The sequence below is a fragment of the Hyla sarda genome, chromosome 5, assembly GCF_029499605.1.
Source record: "Hyla sarda isolate aHylSar1 chromosome 5, aHylSar1.hap1, whole genome shotgun sequence".
NCBI lineage: Eukaryota > Metazoa > Chordata > Amphibia > Anura > Hylidae > Hyla > Hyla sarda.
Genome location: NC_079193.1, coordinates 373,182,132 through 373,207,574, shown reverse-complemented (window position 1 = coordinate 373,207,574; position 25,443 = coordinate 373,182,132). Strand labels below are relative to the sequence as shown.

General features: G+C 45.9%; 1 protein-coding gene across 1 annotated transcript in view; it reads left to right on the top strand.

Annotated features, from left to right (window-relative positions):
* TRAPPC9 (trafficking protein particle complex subunit 9) overlaps positions 1-25,443 on the top strand; it is a 602,485-nt gene that overhangs the window by 443,748 nt on the left and 133,294 nt on the right. The window lies entirely within an intron of this gene.

Sequence of the window (25,443 nt, the reverse complement as noted above, 5' to 3'; positions counted from 1 at the left end):
TATTTACTATTGTTTGGATTGAGGAACCGACGGACCCAGGTTCCAGCTATGCGGGCACCCCTAATCTCACTTTTCTTCTGGACATTGGTTGTGCCGTTTTTATTTGCATTAGATAGATAGATAGATAAGAGATAGATAGATATGAGATAGATAGATATGAGATAGATAGATATGAAATAGATAGATATGAGATAGATAGATAGATAGATATGAAATAGATAGATAGATATGAGAAAGATAGATAGATAGATGTGAGATAGATAGATGTGAGATAGATAGATATGAGATAGATAGATATGAGATTGAGATAGATATGAGATAGATAGATAGATAGATAGATATGAGATAGATAGATATGAGATTGATAGATAGATAGATAGCTATGAGATAGATAGATATGACATAGATAGATAGATATGAGATAGATAGATATGAGATAGACAGATAGATAGATATACAGCAACAGAAGAATACAGCAGCACACTGCCAGACTGCCACACTTATTGCGGTGGGACGGTCCAAGCTATTTGACCGCCGGCGGAGACAAATCTGCGAGCTAAGTGCCTCACTATCACATAGTTTCACATTTGCATCTATGACACCATAGCTGTATAGTCTCCATGTTTTATCTGCATGTTCATGTTTCACCTATATCCTTGTGCTGGCAGTGTGCTGCTGTATTCTTCTGTTGCTGTATATCTAGCCTAGTAGCGTGCACCTGTAGGCCAGGTCCATATAATAGTTTGGGATCAACTAAAGTGCTGGCTGACTTATTCTTTGTCAGATAGATAGATAGATAGATATGAGATAGATAGATATGAGAGAGATAGATAGATAGATAGATAGATAATGAGATAAATATAGTGTACAACAGGAGCCTTCAATCAGTTACATAGTTAGTATGGCTGAAAAAGACATACGGTACGTCCATCAAGTCCAACCAGTTTTTCCACCAAGCAAACAGAACCATAAAGGCAGGTATCACAGTTCAGTAGTTCTGGTTTTATTGTAACAATTCACATACAGCAATAAACTCCACTTGCAGCATTCAGTATAATGGAAACATAAACATCCGTTACATCAAGTTGGTTACATAAACTTCTGAGCCTCTCACCCAAAACTTGTCAGGTTCAGTCCCACAGTCGGTCTTTTTTATTGTAGTGTATCAGTATCCATATACCACAGACAAGCTGATCTGTTATAGAGCAACTCCTCTCTGCTGCTCTCCAACCGTCCTCACACACCTGTAAGATCAGGTTCAGGACTCCACCATATAGGACTGATTTAAAGGGGTATTCCGGGCAAAAATATTTTATCCCCTATCCAAAGGATAGAGGATAAGGTGTCTGATCTCAGCAGCGGGCCCCCCCGTGATCTCCCTGCTGCACTGAATCTCCAGTTTCGGAAACCTCCGGGTTTCTGGGACTGGGGACATTGCGTCACGCCACGCCCCCTCCATTCATGTCTATGGGAGGGGCCCATAGACATGAATGGAGGGGGCGTGGCGTGACATCACGTCCCATCCTGGAAACCCGGAGGTTTCCGAAGCTAGAGACGCAGTCCCTGCATAGAATGCGGGTGCTGCAGGGAGATCGCGGGGGGGCAGTACCTCCAGTCGCTCCCAAAACCTGGACCCAAACTCCAGTCTTATGTCTCTAAGGTGAGAAGCCTGTGATACCCAACACCCGTCCGCCATTATTCTGTATTTATCCTTTTAAGGCATTTTATTCTATTGTTCTTGATTTTCGGATCTGGACTGGCCTCTGATCACCACCCTGTGATTTTTGCCAGTAACTCAGCATTTCCTGTTTTGTCATTTTGTTGAATAATCCAATTTTGTTGCTGCGCAAAAAAATGTTTTGTGGTTTATAAATAAATTAGAATAATAATATCAGGCAGCATTAATATGTAATGCCCGTGACCTGGAAGCACCCATGGGAGCGCTGGCGTCATAAGCCTGGTACATGGCAGTATTCAGTCTCTGCGCGGTGCAGCCCCACGCCAGGCGCGTTCACCGACCAATTACCTTCCTCTATTTATTGCAGATTTTTTTTTGTTGGTTAATGAATTTTTTATTTAATAAGCATTGGGCAGATGGAATATTTTAAGCAAATTAATTGTGTCAGAGAGGGGATCGGCCGTATTATGTGGATTAAAGACGCTCCTTTTCATTTCTTAGAGCAATTTGCTGCCCCAGTAATCAGGAGCGCAGGGCGCTGCGTTTAACCCTGTGTGTGCTGGGTGCCGGCAGTACAGCTTCTTCTGCCCCTTGAACGTTCTTATATATAAGATTTCTTTCTGCTATTTCTTGTCTTACTTCCTGGTTTGTTTGTTTGTTTTTCTTTGCTTTCTGTAGTTTATTTGTCATTTTTCATTATGTTTGTGTGCAGTTATTGTTTCTTTGGCTTAAACTAAGAATCTGCAAAAATAATGCAGCGCCAGGAGGCAGCACAGCCAGCGACAAAGAAAACTCTCTACAATGACATAAAGTTAGTATTGTTAGAGCAACAATAGACAACTGTGTGCGCTTCTAGATCTATGTAATATGTTGTACAATAATAATCTCAGCAGCTCGAGGATATTTTCTCTTTTTTCCCTTAGTCCTTCCTCCTTTACCTTTCCAATATCAATTCAATCTTCCTTCTTCCCTTCCTCCCACCCTCCCTCCCTTTATTCCCTCCTTCCTCTCTTCATTCCCTCCTTCCTTCCTCCATCCCTCCCTTCCTTCCTTCCTTCCTTCCTCCCTCCCTTCCTCCCTCCCTCCCTCCCTCCCTCCCTCCCTTCCTCCCTCCCTCCCTCCCTCCCTTCCTCCCTATATTCCCTCCCTCCCTATATTCCCTCCCTCCTTCCTTCCTTCGTCGCTTTATTCCCTCCTTCCTTCCTCTCTTCATTCACTCCTTCCTTCCTCCCTTTCTTTTTCCCTCCCTTCCTTCCTTCCTCCATCCCTCCCTTCCTTCTTTCTTTCCTTCCTTCCTTCCTCCCTCCCTCCCTCCCTCCCTTCCTCCCTATATTCCCTCCCTCCTTCCTTCCTTCCTCCCTTTATTCCCTCCTTCCTTCCTCCCTTTATTCCCTCCTTCCTTCCTCCCTTTATTCCCTCCTTCCTTCCTCTCTTCATTCCTTCCTTCCTCCCTTCCTCCCTTTCTTTTTCCCTCCCTTCCTTCCTTCCTCCATCCCTCCCTTCCTTCCTCCATCCCTCCCTTCCTTCCTTCCTTCCTTCCTTCCTCCATCCCTCCCTTCCTTCCTTCCTTCCTTCCTTCTTTCTTTCTTTCCTTCCTTCCTTCCTTCCTCCCTCCCTATATTCCCTCCCTCCCTTCCCCCCTTTATTCCCTCCCTCCCTTCCCCCCTTTATTCCCTCATTCCTTCCTTCCTCCCTTTATTCCCTCCTTCCTTCCACCCTTTATTCCCTCCTTCCTTCCTCCCTTTATTCCCTCCTTCCTTCCTCCCTTTATTCCCTCCTTCCTTCCTCCCTTTATTCACTCCTTCCCTTCCACCCTTTATTCCCACCTTCCTTCCTTGCTCCCTTTATTCCCTCCTTCCTTCCTCCCTTTATTCCCTCCTTCCTTCCTCCCTTTATTCCCTCCTTCCTTCCTCCCTTTATTCCCTCCCTCCCTCCTTCCTTCCTTCCTCCCTCCCTTTATTCCCTCCTTCCTCCCTCCTTCCTCCCTCCCTTTATTCCCTCCTTCCTTCCTCCCTTTATTCCCTCCCTCCCTCCTTCCTTCCTTCCTCCCTCCCTCCCTTTATTCCCTCCTTCCTCCCTCCTTCCTCCCTCCCTTTATTCCCTCCTTCCTTCCTCCCTTTATTCCCTCCCTCCTTCCTTCCTCCCTTTATTCCCTCCTTCCTTCCTTCCTCCCTTTATTCCCTCCCTCCTTCCTCCCTCCCTCCTTCCTTCCTTTCTCCCTTCCTTCCCTTGACACCTTCTCTGCCTTCATTCTGACCTCCTTCCCATTTCCTTCTTTCCTCTTACCTTAGTTTTTTCCTTCCCTTCCCATCCTTCTTTCCTTCCTCCCTACTTCCTTCTTTACTTACCTTCATCCCTTCCTTTGACTCCCTTTTACCTCTTCGTCCTCCTTTCTTTCACCTTCCTTTTCTATTTACCTTTCTCTTTTCCTCCTCAATTTTTTCCCTGCCTCTCTCTAATTATCCTATTTTTCTTTTGAATTGTAGTTATTCTGCCATTATTTTCCATCCACCCTCCTCTCTTCCCTTTCTCTTCGTCTTCCTTCCCTCACCACCCTTACTGTTTAACAGGGGTTATCCAGGAATAGAAAAACAGAGCTAATTTATTTCAAAAACAGCTCCATGTCTGTCCCTAGGTTGTGTGTGGTTTTACAACTTGGCTCCATTCACTTCAATGGAACTGAGCTGCAGTTCCACACCCAACCTGGAGACAGACGGGGAGCATTTTTTGAAAGAAATTAGCTCTGTTTTTCTATTCCTGGATAACCCCTTTAACTTGTTATTTAAAGGGGTACTCCACCCCTAGACATCTTATCCCCCTATCCAAAGGGTAGGGGATAAGATGTCTGCTGCACCTGGCGTTCGTTTAGAGCATTGTGTGCAGTGACGGAGGCTCATGACGTCACGGCCACGCCCCGCTTGTGATCTCACGGCCACGCCCCCTCAATGCAAGTCCATGGGAGGGGGCGTGACGGACGTCACGCCCCCTCCCATAGACTTGCATTGGGGGGGTGTGGCCCTGATGTCATGAGCGGGCATGACCGTCACGTCACAAGCCTCCGGCCTGCATCGCCGGTCATCCGGCACGGAGCGAAGTTCGTTCCATGCACCGGATGTCTGGGGTGCCGCAGTCGAGATCACAGGGACCCCCATGATCAGACATCTTTTGGATAGGTGATAAGATGTCTAGGGGCGGAGTACCCCTTTTAATTCACCCTTTCTCTTATCACCTCCTCTGCCTTTCTTTTTCAGCTTTGCTTCCTTTTCTTCTTTCTTATTTACCTTCCTCCTTCCCTTCTTTCTTCCTGTCTTACTTTTAGGGACAGTGGAGCGAAGGCAATGACGATTTTTATAATGGGACCTTCGAATGAATCATCATCGTTCTTGCAAGGATTGTGCAAGGCTAGAAAAACATGGCTGCTGTCTTCATAATAAAAGTGAAAGGGTTACAGTCAGATTATTCTAATAATTCATATAAACATTTTTGGTTACATACCTAGCCGGTCGGCGTAGACTTGACACCTACGCACCTGTTTATTGTTTGCAGTTTTTTTCATTGTTATTAGAATGGTTATACGATTACCATCCAGTTACTCGGAGCCAGCGGGAGCGCTGCGGGGGAAATAATTCTGGAAACAAATATTATGTAAACAAATTCTGTTCCGTGAACTCCATGCTAACCCGGAACATGAATTATGCATCTCATCTAATAATAAGATAGTACCTGCTGCTTATTCTCATCCCGCAATCTTAATTTTAATAAGCAATTTGTCATAAATTTTTCATTGTTTTATTTATTTATTTTTATGCTTATGTCACTGATTTAGATGCATGTAGCAGAGGGGTTATTCTCTATTTTATTGTATAATGTGCATTGGGTAAATCAGTCTAATCTCTGACAATGACTTTTAGACGACTCAAGAGAATAATTGTTAAATGGGCAGTGTCATTAAAACTAATTTTTGCTATTGCACTCCTTATGGTAAATAAAAAATCTTTCTAATGTACTTTGTTTAAAAAAAAAAAAAAGTTTTCTATGTTTTATTTGTGTTTTAAAAAGTTGCCACTAGGTGTCTCCCTACTTGTCCAGAGCACATTTCCCCCCCCCCCCCCCCCCCATCTTTTGCACAGACTTTGGACTCCTGCTGGCCTGACAGAAATCCAAAATCAGGAAATGCAGTCTGGAGTGCTGAGGGGGGTGTTTGCAGCCTTAGCCAAGTATAGCTCATCTCACACTGAACTGCTCTAAGCTGTGTGTAGCAGAGGGAGGGAGGAAGTTCTCCCCTGTATGGCTTCAGATGATGTCACACCTGCTGGGGAATGCCCCTTCCCAGTCTGTGAATCTGACTGAGGCTGAGCAGAAAATACAGAACAATATCAAGGTAGAAAACTAAAAAATAATAAAAATAAAGGCAGGGGGTGGATTATCATGATGGGGGCAGTGATCTGGGAGGATTATATAATGTAACAAGATCATGACAGGTACTCTTTAAATAACTTTGACTGTATTCCATTGGCTGGTGGGTGGAATGGATCGGTAAGTAAGGCGCTCTGGGTTACCTTTCTCTATTTTTGTGTATGTTTTTAGACAAAGGGCTTTCGTCTTCAGTAGATGCAAGTTCTGATGTTGACGTCGTGCGTGGGTGTCCAGCTTACACTTACTTAGAATCATTTACTTTTTTTTTTCGGTAAAATATCTGAACTTTAATAGATATGAAGCCTAAAGACACCACTGATAGACTGTCCTTGTGCCAAACACATCCATAGATCAAAGTTTCCATTCTTTGAGTCATCAGAAGGACATAGATACCAAAAGAATCCCAGTCTCTGAATATTATATCCTCCTTTGGGATAGATGTGTCAGGGGATGACATCAAAACTGCCTCTGGCTTTTTTATACTTTGCAAAAAAACATGGAAAAAAAAAAAAACCAAACGGGGGAAAAAACACAAACAACAAGAAAAGAACACATCAGCGGAATACCGGGGTGATTTCTTCAATCACTCGGCGAAGCTTTTGTATGAAACGTTTCCAGTTGATGTGATGGTTGCTGTGACTGGTCCTGGACTTTGTGATGTGTCTCGTGTGATGTTCACCGTGTATTATTTATTTAAAACTCTGTAGGAAAAGCAAGAACATCGGCTTCTACCCTGAATGCAAATGAAAATCAATATCATTCCATTCATCAAAATATTGTTGAAAGACTTTGGACGGCTTAGACAAGGAAATAAATGTTTTTTACCTGTGTTAGTGGTTAAGTTAAGTTTAAAAAGTTGCATTAAAGGGGTACTCCGCCCCTAGACATCTTATCCCCTATTCAAAGGATAGAGGATAAGATATCTGATCGCGGGGAGTCGGGTGCAGTGTCGGAGCCTCATGACGTCATGGTCACGCCCGCTCGTGATGTCACGACCATGCCCCCTCAGTGCAAGTCTATTGGAGGGGGCGTGACAGCCTTCACGCCTCCTTCCATAGACTTGCATTGAGGGGGTGTGGGTGTGACGTCACGAGCGGGGCATGACTGCGACGTCAAGAGTCTCAGCCCCGCATCGCCAGTTATCCTGCACGAAGCAAAGTTCCCTCCGTGCACCGGATGTCTGGGGTGCCGCAGCCAAGATTGCGGGGGGTCCTCAGCGGCAAGACCCCCGTGATCAGACATCTTATCCCCTATCCTTTGAATAGGGGATAAGATGTCTAGGGGAGGAGTACCCCTCTAAGTTTCAGGGCGCAATATCCATTCATCTGTAGACCCTCTAAAATGCAGTTTGCAACCTGTTCCTAGTTGTAGACGTTTCTCATGTTGGGGTGACCCTCCCAGTAATACAGGCTGCAGTCAATAAGGGACCTCTTCTCCCTTGTGCTGACATGAGGCTAAGGAGTGTGTGTTCAGTCTCACTATCCCTGGTGATTGGGCCTTGCGTTCTGCTCTTCCAATCCAATACTTTGCCCCACAGACTCCAGGTCCTCTTCTCCCTTTCTAATAGCAGAATGGAGCCATATCCATCTCTGCAATGCCCTGTCCACTTGGCAGGCTCGGTGTAGATCGGGCAAAAAGTTGCAAATTTTTCATTTGCATTAAAATGTGCTACTTTTCCATAACGTGCACCTGACACAGTTTGAAAAATTCCCCCCAACATTTTATTTTTACCACATTAAAAAATATGCAAACGATTTTGACACAATTACTGATTTTTGAATTTCCTTTATTAAAAAATTGATATGATCAAATCAGTAAACTACACGTACCCCAAAATTATGCTTAAAAAAAAGGCTTCAAAGTAGCTCTTCCTTACAGTCAGTGTTTTACTGAAATTTGGGGTCTTAGAGGATGATTTGGAATGTATGCTTAGCCAGAAATCTCTCCAGAGGGAAACAACACTTATATGTAAACAGCTGTTTGGGGGTTATGGTCGCATGAGGATAGGACTCTTAAAGGAGTACTCCAAGGAACTAAACCCATAGCCCATTCTTTCCCTCTCTCCAACCTATTTATTTGTCTAAATATAATTTATTAGCTATATAGAGCAGTTTCCCTCTTTCAGCTGTCACTTACATACTGGGAGTGAGAGAAAGGTGTCATTATCAGATCCACCTTGTCTTTGTGCAAAGCCCTTACTGAGACTAGCCCCCACCCTCCTGGAAGACAAAAGCAATGTGATTTCTGTCTTGTTCACGGCCACACCTCCCCTCCCCTCCTTTGTGAGGATCTTGCCAGGAGAAAACATGCCCAACGTCTCCTTAGCACATAATGCTGCATTTTTCCTGCTGTAGTTCTAATAACTGACTGCTACCATTAAGAGCATAGAATGATTTATTGCTGGGGGGGGAGGGTTATTGTGAAAGAAAAGACATGTAGTTTGTGCTACTGACTGTGTTTACAACAACACAGCATGCACACCTTTTATGGTCTATTCACACGTACGGTATTCTGCGCATATTTGATGTGCAGGATTTTCTGCTACAGATTGCAATGTAAACTGAATGACTGAATACAGCTTCAAATCCTGCGCATCAAATCTGCGCAGAATACTGTACGTGTGAATAGACCCTAAATGGGACATGTTCTGGCACCTTTAGATCTGCGGAGATTCCGGCCTTTGGTGATCACAGAGATTTTTGGAAATGGTGAAGAATTAAAACACAAATTAGAAAATTGCTGAACTTTTCATCATACAAGGATTACGTTTTTTGTACATAAAATCTTTGTAAAGTAGATGTATTTCACCTTGGAGAGCTGCGTTTTATCGGTGGTGTACCGGATGGGCTTTGTAAATCCCAATGTTGACACTGTCTAGGGATGTCCACTTCGGCTTGGGAAGTTTATAATTGAATCAGAAAATCTATTTTATGAAAAATAAAATAAAAGACCAATTCTCCGCAGAGAGAGCCTCATAGTATGGCCTTCAGCAACGTACTGTATATGCTTAGAGATAAGAAAGTGTCTCCATTGGCCCCCGTAATATTTGGTCTGATCCACCCATCTTTCCTCAAACTTTTTTTTAAAGGGGTACTCCAACCTCTAGACATCTTATCCCCTATCCAAAGGATAGGGGATAAGATGACTGATAGCGGGGGTCGCCCAACTGGGGACCCCTGTGGTCACCATGCTGCACCCAGCGTTCGTTTAGAGCGTCTGGTGCAGCACCAGAGGCTCATGACGTCATGGCCATGCCCCCTCAATGCAAGTCTGTGGGAGGCCATGCCCTTAAACTTGCATTGAGGGGGCATTTGTGTTTTATTTCATCATTTTCAAAAATCTTTGATCACCGAAGGCCCAAATCTTCACAGATCTAAAGGTGCCAGAACATCTTCCATTTAAGGTGATGAATTTAAGGTGACGTCACCAGCCTCCGCCCCGCATCGCCAGTCATCTGGCATGGAGCGAAGTTCGCTCCATGCACCGGATGTTTGAGATGCCACAGCCGAGATTGCGGGGGTCCCCTGCTCAGACATCTTATCCCCTGTCCAAAGGATGTCATGGGGCAGATAAGATGTCTTATACCCCTTTAAGGACCCTATTTTTCTTCACATGTTAGCAAAGCCCTCAAGACTGCAGATGACATCATAACACACTCTGGGTGAAGACATATATGGCATAGACAACATATATAGTATAGACAACTCATGACAGTGTCGCAAAATTACATTCATGTGCAACTTTTCTCGGGATATGTTGTGCCAAGTGGAAAGGTAAGGAAAGACCCATCTGTATGACCAGGGCATAATACTTTAAAAAAGATTCAGACATGATATCTCCCCCATCCCTCCACCATGTTTATCAAATCTTCCGTAAAGGACCATTGTGAGCGTTAAAATTGAGAAATATTTTTTTTATCTTGACCGTTGTTGATGTAGGTAGGCTTTTCATGGCCTCATACTATAAGCTTGCTCTGATATCTGGGGCTAAATAGGAGTCAACACTGGCTCCTTTTACAATATACAGATGTAAAAGTATTAGGTCAATACGAAACCCTTAGAGTTGGGTCAATACGAAACCCTTAGAGTTGAGAGTTCAGAGTTCAATCACAGTGACTCACTAGATGGAAGTCTTGTATGTCATAAATAATACTTTTCACTATGGTCACATCTGCATTGGTGATTTGGTCGCACAATGCTGGAAAAAGAAATAGCTTTTTGATTTCTGGTAAAATGGCAGACACCATGACAGAAAGCCAATGGACCCCAAAAGAGCCAATGGGGCACGTCAGACACTATTGGTGTCAGTCTTCTGACTGATCCGATACTGCCATTATTTTTGGTGATGGAACAGATAAACTGAAACACCAAGACACAATTGGACCTTTTCATATAATCTTTTTTGATTTTTTGTTAATTTATTGCTCTGGCTTTGGAGATGAAGCATTTCTTGTTTTTCTGCTTTTTATTTACTTTTGAAATCCGTCCAGTACATTATTACAATACATCTTCCAGCTCCGCAGAAGTGTAATAAAGATCGGCTCAGCGCTTTAGCTCATTCATTAAATGAGAAGTGAATCTCATTTGTTAATCGATAACTGTAAGAGCGGCCGGACAATTAAAGGATTAGCGCGGCAGGGCTTCTGAGTGTTTTCTCCGACAAATACGGCATTAATAGAATATTTCTTAACCACTTCTCTCTTGTACTCGATGAGCAGTCCTTCATTGTGGTAAATTATACGAAAATGTCATTTACTCTATGACCAAAAGTTTGTAGACCCCCAACCGCCACATCCGATCCCATTCCAGAATAAAGGCCGCTTGATCAAGAACTTTCACTCTTCTGTTAAGGCGTGCCCAATGATTTATGAGGGCATTGGACAAAACTAGAAGCCCCCCTATTTTAGACAAGGTGCACTTTTCGTTACACACCTGTCACACACTTGGTAGGGGCATCTGTGACCCGAGTTGATGGGTGTGTTGAGGTCTATTGTTTCCTTTGTCGCACCTTGGTAAACAAAGACCAGCAAAACATCTGCAGACAAAAGTACCTGTGGTCGAAAGCCAAAGCATGATACAAGGGACATAAGAACATTTCCTTTAATTATAGGCAAAAAAAAATTCCTTTAACAAAAATCACTCCTTGCCCCAGAAATAAAGGCTATAAAGTCATGTCCACTAAGTGTCTCACTTCTCTGACATCTGCTGTTTACTGTCTGATGGTCACAGAAAGGCCAAGACAGAACACAGGAAGTAGGGGCAGGGCTTAGCTAGCACTGTGTGCAGGAGAAAGAGAGACTGGGCAGTGTGCCTGCAGTGTTGTGGGCCTGTCTCAGTACTTCAGAGGATCCATAATGCCTGTAAAAGGTAAATCAAAGCTTCCCTTTCATTTCAGCACTTGCAGCAGCAGTCCATTACTTAGTTTGTATTAAAGGAGATGTTCAGTTCGGACTATTCCTATTCCATCCTGCCCGGGCTGCAAAAATAGAGAAAACAAACTTTCACTTACCTTCCTACATTCCCCCGGAGCTATGCAACAGCTGATCGGTCGGCCGGGCTGTCTACTTCCTACTTCCTTTAGCCCGGGACGTCACACGGCGCTTCAGCCTATCACCGGCCGCAGTGATGTCCCGCCTCGGCCAGTTATAGGCTTAAGCGCCGTGTGACGTCCCGGGCTAAGGGAAGTAGGAAGTAGACAGCCCAGCTGATCGATCAGTTGTTGCGGAGCTCCGGGGGAACGTAGGAAGATAAGTGAAAGTTTTTTTTCTCATGCAGGATGGAATTAGAATAGTCTGCACCGCACATCTCCTTTAATAATAATAGTTCTTTATTTTATATTGCGCACACAGATTCCACAAAGCTGTACACTCAAATTGGTGCCGATCTCTGTTAGGTGAATTTAGACTGTGAACCCTATCAGTGTTTTTAGAGTGTGGGAGGAAAATGAAGTACCCAGAGGAAACCCAGGCAGACATGGGGAGAACATACAAACTTGTTACAGATGTTGTCCTTGGTTGGATTTGAACGTAGGACCTCAGTGCTGCAAGGCAACAGTACTAACCACTAAATCTCTCTCTTCCTGTGCTGCTGCAGTTTCTTATGTTTCTGCTCACAATAGATGAAACTCACAGCTCAGTCTTTCCCTCCCTGTGGAATGGCCTCTTGAAAAGGTCCCAGAGCACGCCCAGAAAATGTTCCCATTTATGCTAATGGGACAATGCCTGTCCATGGGGCTTGCTGTAAAGCAAATTTCTAAATGCTGTTAAGAGAACTCGGGCAAGATGACTGCCCCCATAATAATGCACCAAAAAAGTAAAAAAAAAATTAAAATTATCAATCAGAAAATAGAAACTTAGAAATCTAGGTGATACATTTGCTTTAAACCATTAAAGGGGTATTCCAGCTTTATACATCTTATCCCCTATCCTTTGGTCCTGCTGCTGGGACCCCCACGATCTCAGTGCAGCCCCCGCCGTCTGTGCCGGGCGCTGCCCCCGAGACATGACATCACAGCCACGCCCCCTCCTTTCATGTCTGGGAGGGGGATAAGATGTATAAAGCAGTAATACCCCTTTAACCCTGCTCTTCCAAAATGTCCTTCGAGGATCTCCTAAAGCTTCCGAGCCTTATTGGTGGTCCATCCCGGGGGCAGCTCGTAACCATATCTTTTATCCTGAGACTCCTGACCATTAACATAACAACTTAAATAATAATATTGATTCCTGTAGAGTCTTTCTTGTTGTTTTAAGGATTTTCAAAGGCTCAGAAAATGTTCTTCTCATCTGTGTGTCGGAGCCATAAAATGCTGATCAGACCCTATATACAGAGAGGCAGCAGAACTAATGGTGTTCATCCCCTTTTATCCTCCTGGACCCATTGGTCAAAAGTGGTTAAGTCTTAGACAGTACTTCATATGCTTCAGTAATCTTAGTATTTGCAACATAATTTTTTACTGTCTAAATACTGACTATATTTTCTTTTGAATTTTTAATTATTATTATTTTTTTTTTAATGACAGGTTGAGTTGGAGAATATGTTACAGATGTACCTAGAGCAGTGTTTTAAGCCTAAGTTTGCCTTAGGCTCTCCGTGCATGCTGTGAGTTGTAGTTTTGCAACAGCTAGAGGCACCCTGTTTGGGAAACATTGGCCTAGAGCAACACATTATTTGGCCAGTGCATGTGAGTGCAGCTCTGAGGTATAATACAGGATATAACTCAGGATCAGTACAGGATAAGTAATCTAATGTATGTACACAGTGACCTCACCAGCAGAATAGTGAGTACAGATCTGGAGTATAATACAGGATATAACTCAGGATCAGTACAGGATAAGTAATCTAATGTATGTACACAGTGACCTCACCAGCAGAATAGTGAGTACAGCTCTGGAGTATAATACAGGATATAACTCAGGATCAGTACAGGATAAGTAATGCAATGTATGTACACAGTGACCTCACCAGCAGAATAGTGAGTGCAGCTCTGGAGTATAATACAGGATATAACTCAGGATCAGTACAGGATAAGTAATGTAATGTATGTACACAGTGACCCCACCAGCAGAATAGTGAGTACTCTGGAGTATAATGCAGGAAATAACACAGGATCAGTACAGGATAAGTAATGTAATGTATGTACACAGTGACCTCACCAGCAGAATAGTGAGTACAGCTCTGGAGTATAATACAGGATATAAATCGAGATTTTCCTAGCTTGTGACGGAAAATATTAGTTATATGAAGACAGGAGGCGAGTATCTTATGCATTATTCTTTCTCTAATAATGCCCATAGCAGAACAAAATTCAATAAACAATCAGTGTAAAGAAAAAACTACAACTCCCAGCAGTCCCGGGACCACAGCAGCCACTCCTCGTCTGTAGCCCCTATATAAGGACTGCCCACATATGGATCCTCCTCTTTCTTCACGCGAATCAGAGCCGCATAGGAAGCCGAAACGCCAGCCAGACATCCACACCGCTCCTTCAATCTTCGGCCAGTAAGGCCAGAACTCAGGAAACGAGGCCAATCGACGGCCTAACTTCGTCCCAACGGGGACTGTAGAGAACTCCAGCAGTGCTTAACCAACAGGTTATTTGTAGACAGGAAACCAGCCAATGCCTTCAGTATCCTGAAAAGACAATAAAAAATCATAACAGGGTGGGTAGGGAGGGAAGATACTCTCCTCCTGTCTTCATATAACTAATATTTTCCGTCACAAGCTAGGAAAATCTCGATTTATATATCAGACAGGAGGCTCATATCTTATGCAAGTTCAAAGCTAATAAGTATCGACAGAGAAAACAAAATCAGAAATAGTATTACAAAACTGACATGGAAACATGGTCCTCCGGTCTGAAGTAGAACCGGCGAAAGGTAGACTCTGAAGACCAATCAGCAGCCATGAGCAAGTCAGAAAGGGAGCCCCCTGCTGTGACTATTTTAGTAGCCATCGCACCCCTAGAAGAATGAGCTCCAAACAGGGAGACGTCTATGCCCGCCATATCCATGGCGGAACGCACCCAACGAGCCAAGGTAGCGGAGGCCACCGGATGGTGAGGTCTGACATAGGATATAAGAAGTTGTGAGAAATCCGGAGACCGTAAATCTGCAGTCTGCGATTCATACGCCTGTAGGCAACGAACCACACAAAGTCGAGGATGCGCGGGAAAAACGGGTAAAAAACCGAGTGGATACCTGTCTTGGTCCGTCGGACCACGGAAAACTTGACTCCCTGAGGCGAAAATTGTCGCCTAGAGACGTCCAAAGCCTTCACGTCCGAGACGCGTTTGATAGACACCAAACATAAAAGGACAGTCAGTTTATACGACAGCAGTTTTAGGGGAAGATCGTCATTGTCTTCCCAAGAGACAAACATCTCGAGCAACCTGGAGACATCCCAGGTCGACTGATATCTCGGCCGCGGGGGCCGGGTAAACTTAATGCCACGCAACAGTCTACATACCAGTGGGTGTTTGCCCACCGGCAAAGAGTCCACTGGGCAATGGTAAGCCGCGATAGCCGATCGGTAAACGTTGATGGAACTATAAGATTTGCCGGATTCAAAGGAATCCGCCAAGTAGTTCACCACTACAGACACAGGTGCATGTACGGGATCAATCTGTCGTTGATCACACCAACGAACCCAGAGCCTCCAGGCTGATCGATAAGCCGATCTAGTCCCGGGGGCCCAGGCCAGGGCGAGGAGATCCCTAGCTGATCTTGAAAGATCCTGGTCCGCATCCGGGACCCCGAAACCAACCACGCTAGGAGAGGAAGGTTGCCCTCCAACACCAGAGGGTGGAGATCCCCGGTCGGGTTGGAGAGGAGCTGTGGAAATTGGGGCAGAAGTCTGGGGTAGTCCACTGCCATCCCCAGAAGGAGAGGGAACCACGGTTGTGTGGGCCACCAGGGGGTGATCAGTACAATCGTCGCCTTCTGGTTCATCGTATGTAGAAGAACCCTGGAGATCATCTGGAATGGGAGAAACGCGTAGTGCGTTCCCCTGGGCCAGATGAGACGGAAAGCGTCGACTGCCGACGCCTCTGGGTCCGGTCTCCAGCTGAAAAAACGAGGTAATTGATGATTGAGGCGAGAAGCGAAAAGATCCGTACACAATGGACCCCAAAGCTGTCTCAACCGTAGAAAAACTGATCGATCCAGCCGCCAATCGCTGGAATCTAGTAAGTAGCGAGAATTCCAGTCGGCCACCGTGTTGGAGACCCCCGGAATATACTCCGCCACCGGGATAATGTTGCGATCTAGACAGAAATGCCAGAAGTCCTTGGCAAGATCTGCAAGCATCTTGGACCTGGTGCCCCCTAGGCGGTTGACGTATTGGACCGCCGCCACGTTGTCCATGCGTAACAAAACGCAACAATTGGACGCTTGTGGCAAGAAGCTCTTGAGGGCAAAAAATGCCGCTAAGAGCTCCAAGGCATTGATGTGCAGGGCGACCTCCGTGGCGGACCAAGTCCCTCCTGTGGAAGCCTCCCCGCACCGCGCGCCCCAGCCGAGACGACTCGCGTCCGACTCTATGATGACGTCCGGGCAGGAATTGAATATGGTTTTGCCGTTCCACTCGACGGCATGATGAAGCCACCCCTGCAACTCCTCGATGGCTGCCGGACAAAGAGGAACTTCGTCCGCATACCTGAGGCCCTGGCGCAGGTGCATAATCTTGAGTCTCTGAAGGGCCCTGTAATGCAAGGGGGCCGGGAAGATGGCTTGGATAGAGGCTGCTAATAGGCCCACCAAGCGCGCTAGTACCCTTAAGGATAAGCACCCTCTGCGTAAGACCGCTCTGATTTCCTTGCGGATCAGGGCCAGTTTGGATTTGGGAAGGCGGAGAACGGCTTGATTGGTGTCCACCAAGAAGCCAAGGAACTCCATCTCTTGCAGAGGGATCAAAACCGATTTTTCTCGGTTGATTATGAATCCCAGATTCTGCAGAAGTAGCACCGTCCATGACATGTGGAGAGAAGCTTGCGCTTTGGAGTGGGCCATGATGAGGAGGTCGTCCAGATAAATGATCAGATGGACCCCTCTGCTCCTCAAGGATGCCACCACTGGTTTCATCAGTTTGGTGAAGCACCACGGAGCTGATGACAGGCCGAACGGAAGGCAAGTAAATTGCCACATGTGGTGTCTCCAGAGGAAACGAAGAAGGTGCTGTGAATCTTGGTGGATAGGGACGGTGAGGTAAGCGTCTTTCAAATCCACCTTCACCAGCCAATCGCCTGGTTGTAACAAATCGCGAAGGGAGTGAATTCCCTCCATCTTGAAATGGTGATACGTGACATGTTGGTTTAGTTCCCGAAGGTTTATGACCGGACGGTAACCGCCCCCTTTTTTCTTCACTAGGAAAAGGTTGCTTACGAACCCCAGGGAAGAAGGGTCGATCTCTCGGATCGCCTGTTTGGACAGGAGATCTTGAATCTCGTTGTCTATGAGCAACATGTTGTGTTGTGAAAAACGGATAGGGGCTGGCTGTATACCCAGGACCGGTAGAGATTGGAGTTCTATGTGAAATCCCGCTACTGTCTGTAGGATCCACGCGTCTGCCGTAATCGCAGACCAGGCGTGGGAAAAATACATCAGGCGCCCCCCCACAGGGATGTGAGCATGTGGAATATCTGGCACACTTACCGGTAGTTGGACGGGAACGGGGATATCCGCGTCCGCCACGTCCGCGCCAAGGTCGACCTCTGGGAGGGAAGAAAGGCGACGGTTGTGCCATTGGGACAGTGTAGGACGGAGGAGCCTGAGGGTACTGGTATTGGGCAGAGGGTCTGCCCTGTGGCCTATAGGAGGGGGTGCGGCCGGCAGATCGGCCTCTACCTCTGCCGGCCCGAGGAAAAAGCTTATTTGCCCCTGATCTCTTTAATGAAGTTTGGGCTTTATCCAGCCCTGTAAACAGGCCGACAAACCTGTTGATGTCCTTCATCAAGTTGTCCCCAAAGAGCATTCCTGCTGCTGCAGGTCCAGACTCAGTTTCAGCTAGGTGGGACAGCTGCGGGTCGAGGCGCATAAGGATCGACCTACGACGTTCAGTCGAGCAGGTGGTGTTGGCCGTACCTGCCAGGCATATGGCCCTCTGGGCCCACCCCCGGAGTTGACGGGTATCGACGGGCTGATCTGTCGTTGCGGCCTGCTCAGACAGGTTGAGTATCTTAGTGAGAGGGCCCATTAAGTCTAAGATACGCTCCTGGATAGTTTTAAATGAGCGTTCTATTCCCTTCTTAGGGAATTTACCCGATTTCATTAGGTATTTCATCAAAATGGGGTCCACTTCGGGGGTTGCCACTACTTTATTGGGAATAAAGGGCCTGGGACACTCAGCTCTCAGCTTGTTACGGCTGGTCCTGTCTAGGGACTTACGAGCCCAGAGCTCCACATACTGGGTCACGTGAGGAAGTGGGGACCATTCACCCGATCGTGGATGAGAGATGGAATCAGGGTGAAAAAGGGGTTCACCTAGGGAGTCTAGGATCACAGTGCCCTGTGTAACAGGGTTGGCGTCGGTGTCGAACGCCGTATCCCCAGCATCCTCGATATTAGGGTTGGATTCAAAGTCGTCAGACTCGCTGGATGATCCCGACGAATCCTCGTCAGAGGAATCTACGTAAGAGTCGGGTTTGGTCCGTCTAGCGGATCTGTGCCTCTTCTCATGTAACTCCCTGAGGCCCAGGGGTCGAGTGGAGTCTGATGGATGCTGGGGTTGGCAGGCCGGGGTAGGAGCTGCCTGGAGCACATTATTGTCTTCCCCTGCCGGGGAGTCAGATGTCGCCAATGTATGTTTCCTTTTATGGGAAACCTTTCCCTTCTTAATTGGCGGTTCACCGCCTTGGAATGGCGGGACAGATGCACAGGATACCGCTGGTAGTGATCCAGAGGTTACCATGGCGGAGGCCAAAGCCGCCTGAACAGACTTATTAATCAAATCCTGTATCTGGTTGGCGGTCATAAATTGGGCCGAGTCTAAAGAGCTCTCCCCTCTACTGGGAGCAGATGAGGGTTCCTCAGCCATAGTGACTAACAGGTAATCTGTGGGAGAACTAGTGGGAAAAGAGAGAATTGATGAGGGGGAGGAATAAATTCCTGTAATCTACCAGGTTATCTGTAGGGGAAACTAGAGGGAAGAGAGAATGGTTGATGAGGGGAAGGAATAAATTCCTGAAATCTACCTACAAATATATGTAAAGGGAAGTAGTGGTACAGGCTCCGTCCTCCACACCGCTAGCGTTGCACTGACGCAGCGGTGGGAGGTGAGCCCGAGAGTCCTTGTACCCGGGGACGAAGTCTCGCGAGACTACGTCCGGCTGGGCATTGATTGGAAGGCGCAGGAGCGCGGTCCAGTGACGAAAGGAAACTCCGCCCCTCTCAGCGTGTAGGCCGCGAAGAAATGCGGCCGGCACGCGAAAGATCCGCCCCTATCCCGCGCGCGCGAAGCGCAGAAACGTAGGAGAAGAAGGTAAAATGGGGCCGGGAGAGGGGGGGGGGGGGTGGAAAAGCGGTGGAAGGTATGAGGAGCGGAGAGTTGGAGAGAGTAGTGGGGTGATGAACCGGAGCAAGGAGAAAAACTAGCGCCGGGGAATAGTTGTCCGAAACGGAGTAAAATCGCATAGAATGCGAATGGGTGAAGATAATCGCGAATATCTTCTCCCAACACCACAATATCTATAATAGGTATGACTAACAAGTAAGGAAAAATCAAAGTATTAATCACAGATAGCACTTAGCTTGTATGCTCTGCCATGAGCAGAAAGAAAGAGGAGGATCCATATGTGGGCAGTCCTTATATAGGGGCTACAGACGAGGAGTGGCTGCTGTGGTCCCGGGACTGCTGGGAGTTGTAGTTTTTTCTTTACACTGATTGTTTATTGAATTTTGTTCTGCTATGGGCATTATTAAAGAAAGAATAATGCATAAGATATGAGCCTCCTGTCTGATATATAACTCAGGATCAGTACAGGATAAGTAATGTAATGTATGTACACAGTGACCTCACCAGCAGAATAGTGAGTACAGCTCTGGAGTATAATACAGGATATAACTCAGGATCAGTACAGGATGAGTAATGTAATATATGTACACAGTGACCTCACCAGCAGAATAGTGAGTACAGCTCTGGGGTGTAATACAGGATATTACTCAAGATCAGTACAGGATAAGTAATATAATGTATGTACACAGTGACCTCACCAGCAGAATAGTGAGTACAGCTCTGGGGTATAATACAGGATATAACTCAGGATCAGTACAGGATAAGTAATGTAATGTAAGTACACAGTGACCTCACCAGCAGAATAGCGAGTACAGCTCTGGGGTATAATACAGGATATAGCTCAAGATCAGTGCAGGGCAGTGTGGAGTGTATTGTCTTCTCTGCCCCATTCTTAGTTGAGCACCAGTCGTCTTTCTATTAAACCCTGAACTGTAAATCTCTGCAGTCGCCCGTGTAGCTCCTGTCACCCAGCGCTCTCAGCATCTCTCTGCCTCATCAGGATCGGCATAATTTCCATATTACTTACATCCGCACTAAACCTGATTTGTCTGACTGCCGGACGCTTTTTTCCTTTCTTCATAACTATCTGAAGTTACTGCTCGCCGCGACTAATAGATTTTCAGACTCATTTAAACTCCATCAGGGAAAATGAACCGGCAGCGCCGTCTATGTGAAAAGAGACACTGCCAAGCGCTGGGAGAACTCTACCCAAATACAAGGCAGTTTTTGTTGCTTGGATGTGTCTGGAATTGTAGGTTATCCTAATCTACTTGATTAGGGCTTGGCTGCAGTACCGGACACAGCCACACACACATGGTTGGCGCTTTGTTAGGTGCTTCAGTGGTTCTTCAGAAAAACTTACATTCTTTGTTATATTGATGGAATGGAGTTGCCGGCTGTGGCCAGACCATATCGGGTGAGCTGGAATCGCCTGTGTATTCGGAATAAACAATGTATGGGAGCCAGAAGCCTTACCTCCATACACTGTTTGTAGTGGTCACATTGGGTTACTGCAGAGCAGATCAACCGATTGCCAGCAAGCCTGCCGAGCAGCTATCCTGTGCATAGACAATCAGTAATTTGTGCCCGGAAAACCCTATTAAAGCATTATTATAATTTAAATAAACTTTTCACATTGCCCAGACATGTGAAAAGTTTTTATCGTGGCGGGTATCACTCCTGAGACACACTGTGATTGCTAGTTATGAGCCGGGGAAGTTCGCACCTCACTGCCAGGCTGTTAATCAAATCCGACCTTTTTGCTTCTATAAGGTCGGATTCGATTGACACCCGGGGAGTGAGGCGCTAACTTCTCCAGCTCATAACTAGTGATCACAACAGATCTCAGGAATAATACCTTCTGTGATTTAAACTTTTGACATGTCCGGGCAACGCCACAAAAGTTTTTGTTTTATTTTTTGCAAATGGGAGTAACACATCAGCAAAACAAAGTCAGCCAAACTAGATGACTATCTTTGTTGTATTTGTGTAGCAGTCTTTTCCAACCATTGTTCCTCCAGCTGTTGAAAAACTACAACTCCCAGCATGTCCGGACAGCCAACGGCTGTCTGGGCATGCTGGGAGATGTAGTTTTGCAACAGCTGGAGGCACACTGGTCGATAGCACTGGTCTATAGCTCTTTCCCAGCTGATAATGTCAGGGGAAGGAAGACTAGTTTAAAGGAGCACTCCGGCAAAAAACATCTTCTCCCCTCTCCGAAGGAGGGGGGAAAAGATCTCTGATCATGAGGATCCCCCCACTGAGAACCCCCGCGATCTCCGGCGCGGCACCACGGTCATCCATGCTCGGAGCTAGCCATCACGCCCTCTCCCAAAGACATGAATGGAGGGGGCGTGGCATGACTTCCCAAATACGGAAGCTCGATGCTTCCGCGTTCCGTACGTTGCCGCTGCCGTTCCAGAGAACGCAGGGGTCCCCAGCAGCAGGACCCCCCGTGATCAGACATCATATCCCCTATCCTTTGGATAGGGGATAAAATATTTTTTGCCAGAGTACCCATAAAGTTTGTTTGAAAAAACAAAACAAAACATTATACTAAGTATCATATGACCTTCCCATTGTAAACATATGTTGTAGTTTCCTAATAGTTTTTCCACCTTTCGTACACGATAGTATCCGCTGTGTTCACTGAGGGCCATAATGGAGGAATATTGCGGAGAAGAGAAAATCTGGGTATTTTAGAACAGACGCAGGACGTCTATGCCAAGTTGGCGCTAGTTGGAGAACTAATTGAAATGTAAGAGGCTGAAAATAAGACTTAGAGGACTCGTTGCGAACCCTTCAGTCTCTTTTTGATTCCGCGGCTCTTCATGTATTGCACATTCTTCAACCCGCGCAAAATCCGCCACTCTCGTCTGAATGTAACACGACGGCGCCTGTGCCAAGAGCCCTCGTGAAATAATTTTTCACACTTCCCGTAAAGCTCCATTATATTATTAGAAGTCTATAATCATCGCTTGCCGTTTGCGATCACAATGGTTTGCTCTGTATAGCTGTGTCAAACTCAACCTCTTGTCTCTCCACATCTTCGCCAACGTTAACGTATCAACCTGATCTATCCAGAGCTCGAGAATAAAATGAACTGATTATCCGGGGAAGACAATAGATTTTCACTTTTAAAGGAGAACTGCAGCCAAAACTAATTTATCCCCTATGTACAGGATAGGAGATAAGTAGCTGATATCCTGCTGGGATCTCCGACTGCTGGGAACCCCGACGTTCTATGTCAGTGGACCCGGCTCTTACTGAGGAGCATGTGCTGCAGACGGAACATGCTCCATTAATTTCTATAGGAATGCTGGATAGACCTGAGGTCAGCACTCGGGCATCTCTGTTGCTCCCATAGAAATGAATGGAGCGGTGTTGTCTACCGGTAGATGGCACGCGCTCCTCACTGACAGCAGGGGTCTTGTTCCGGAGATCGCAGAGGGTCCCAGTGGTCGGTCCCTCTGCAAACAGCTACTTATTCCCTATCCTGTGGATAAAGGAAAAGTTAGTTTTGGCTGGAGTTCTCCTTTATTGTTAAAAATCCTGGACCCTACTCAAAAGATGGGAGAACCCCTTTATGGTGGGCTCAGCCAGGCTTTCAGAATTTGCACCATCATCGTTGGTCCCAGAAGTTGGGTGAGCAGACAAGATCTGATAATCTACTTGATTAGGGCTGGGCGGTATACCGGTGTGTTTTTGTCTTACGATATTAATTTTCCACATACCACCGCAACCAACTCCAATGCGTGATGGCGTAGAGAAACGCCTAGCCGCACAGCATCTCTGGGAAGTGTAGTCCGAGCTGCACTGAACTTACTGTGAGGGGCTGGGAGGGGACTACAACTCCCAGCAGGCACGGGACTTAGGGGAAGGTGCGGGAAACTCAAGCAGAACTGCGGAGACATGGAGGAGAGTTACCGGGCGGCCTGACCGAGACCCCAGGTCCCATGGTGATGACCCTTGACCACCTGACACTATGGTTAGGAACACCACCTCCCCCCCCGAACACAAATACTGTTAAATACCGTGAAACCGCCGTAATTTAGAAAAATACCATGATATACATTTTTGGTCATACCGCCCAGCTCTATACTTGATTATATTTCCCCCTGGCGCCCGATATTCTGCGACGTGTATACCAGCCAGCCTGATTTCCGTGGTTCTGCTCCTATTTTTGGGCAGCCCAGTGGTTTGAGTCAATGAAGGCAATGGAGAAGTCTGTACTTCCCAGCTTTAGTGTACTGAACGGCTGCACTGAATCCTCCCCTGGCCCCCTGGTTATTTTATCACATAATACAGAAATATAATAATTGCCTGCGCAGATATTATTTATGGCCTCGATCTGACTACAAACTGCTGCCTCCTAAATGTTTAGGGCAATTAATAAAAAAGATTGTTGCAATAATGCAATTACCTTGTGCTGAATTGTGCCGCTCGCCAGAGAGATCGATATGCGTTTAGATTCTCACAGTATGGATTCAATTAATATGTGCTGAAGGAAGCAGAAGACTCCTCGCCCCTTCCACTTTAATAATACAGCGGCAATATTAAGCGAGTGACTGCCAGATACACGCAGCAAGGAAGAGGCAAGACCTCGCTATATGGTTTACACCGATACAAAACAATCCTGGAGACGAGTTAAGACATAAAAATAAACCTGCCTAATGTCTTAAAGGGGGACTCCGCTGCTCAGCGTTTGGAACAATCTGTTCCGAACGCTGGAGCCGGGAGCTCGTGTCTTAATAGCCCCACCCCCTCATGACGTCACGCCCCACCTCTCAATGCAAGTTTATTGGAGGGGGCGTGACAGGTGTTCTTTGGGTGATGTGTTGGGTTTTTCGCCAGACATAGCGTTTTCTTTGATGGCTGATAAGTTACATTTTAGTCTCATCAGACCAGAGCACCTTCCTCCATACATTTTGGGAGTCTCCCTGCCTTTTCGCAAACTTACAACGTGTCTTTTAGTTTTTAGCTGAAAGTAATGGCTTTCTTCAGGCCACTCTGCCATAAAACCCAACTCTTTGGAGCATACAGCTTATTGTCGTCCTATGTACAGATCATCCAGTCTCTCCTGTGAAATCTGCAGCTCCTCCAGGGTTACCTTAGGTCTCTGTGCTGCCCCTCTGATTAATGCCCTCCTTGCCCGGTCCGTGAGTTTTGGTGGGCAGCCGTCTCATTCCATTTGGTTATGATAGATTTGATGGTGTTCCTGGGGATCATCAAAGATTTGGATATTTTTTTATTACCTAACCCAGACTTGTACTTCTCAACAACATTGTCCCTTACTTGTTTGGAGAGTTCCTTGGTCTTCATGGCAGTGTTTGGTTATGCCTCTTGCATAGGTGTTGCAGCCTCTGGGGCCTTTCAAAAAAGGTGTGTATATGTAATGACAGATCATGTGACACTTACATTTCACACAGTTGGACATCATTTCACTAATTATGTGACACCTGAATGTAATTGGTTGCACCGGAGCTTTTTATGGGCTTCCTAACAAAGGGGGTGAATACATACACACATGCCAATTTTCTGTTTTCTATTTCTAAACAACAGTTTTATTTATATATTTTTCTCATTTCACTTCACCAACTTAGACTATTGTGTTCTGATCATCAAATAAGATTCAGATTAACAAAACATTGAACTTAAAGCTGTAATGTACCAAAATCCGAAAAAAGTCAAGGGGGTGAATACTTTTGCAAGGCACTGTATATATGTATTTGGCACCAGAAAGGTAATTATTGTAACAAGACTGTTTGGCATAAGTATGGAAGACACTCGTCCGCATATACCTTGGCTGTGCCCACGCGGGGAAAACAATATCTGGATATAGCTTAACAAAGAACAAGAAATGTAGCCATCACCCTCCGGTTTGCTGATAATGAAGAACTTTATTTGGACATCACATGGTGCAGGATCATGAGGGAATTGAAGAATAAAACACACAGGCTCATAATGACCACTTGGTCAAGAGGTGGAAGACCGCGAAACGGAGCCTTCGCTCCCCATGCTCTTTGTTAAGCTATAACCATATAGCAGTAGATACCAGCAGGTGACGTTTTCTTAGAGTTGTACTCTTTTCTTTTCTTCTCCAAACTGACATTGATTTCTTCCCTCTGTGACTCTTTTCTGCAGAATGTGCCAGAAAAAATCTTAGGCTCCTTCCTTTTCCAACACACCTTTCACCTCTAGACAATCTCCCCCAAACGGTAATACTGCCTACCTTCCTGCCTCACTCAGTAAAAGTGGGTAGGTAAGTAAGTCCCCCATTTAGTATGTCTCCCTTAGCAGTTAGTAGGTAGTTACCCCATTAGACATTCACCTCCCCCCCATCGT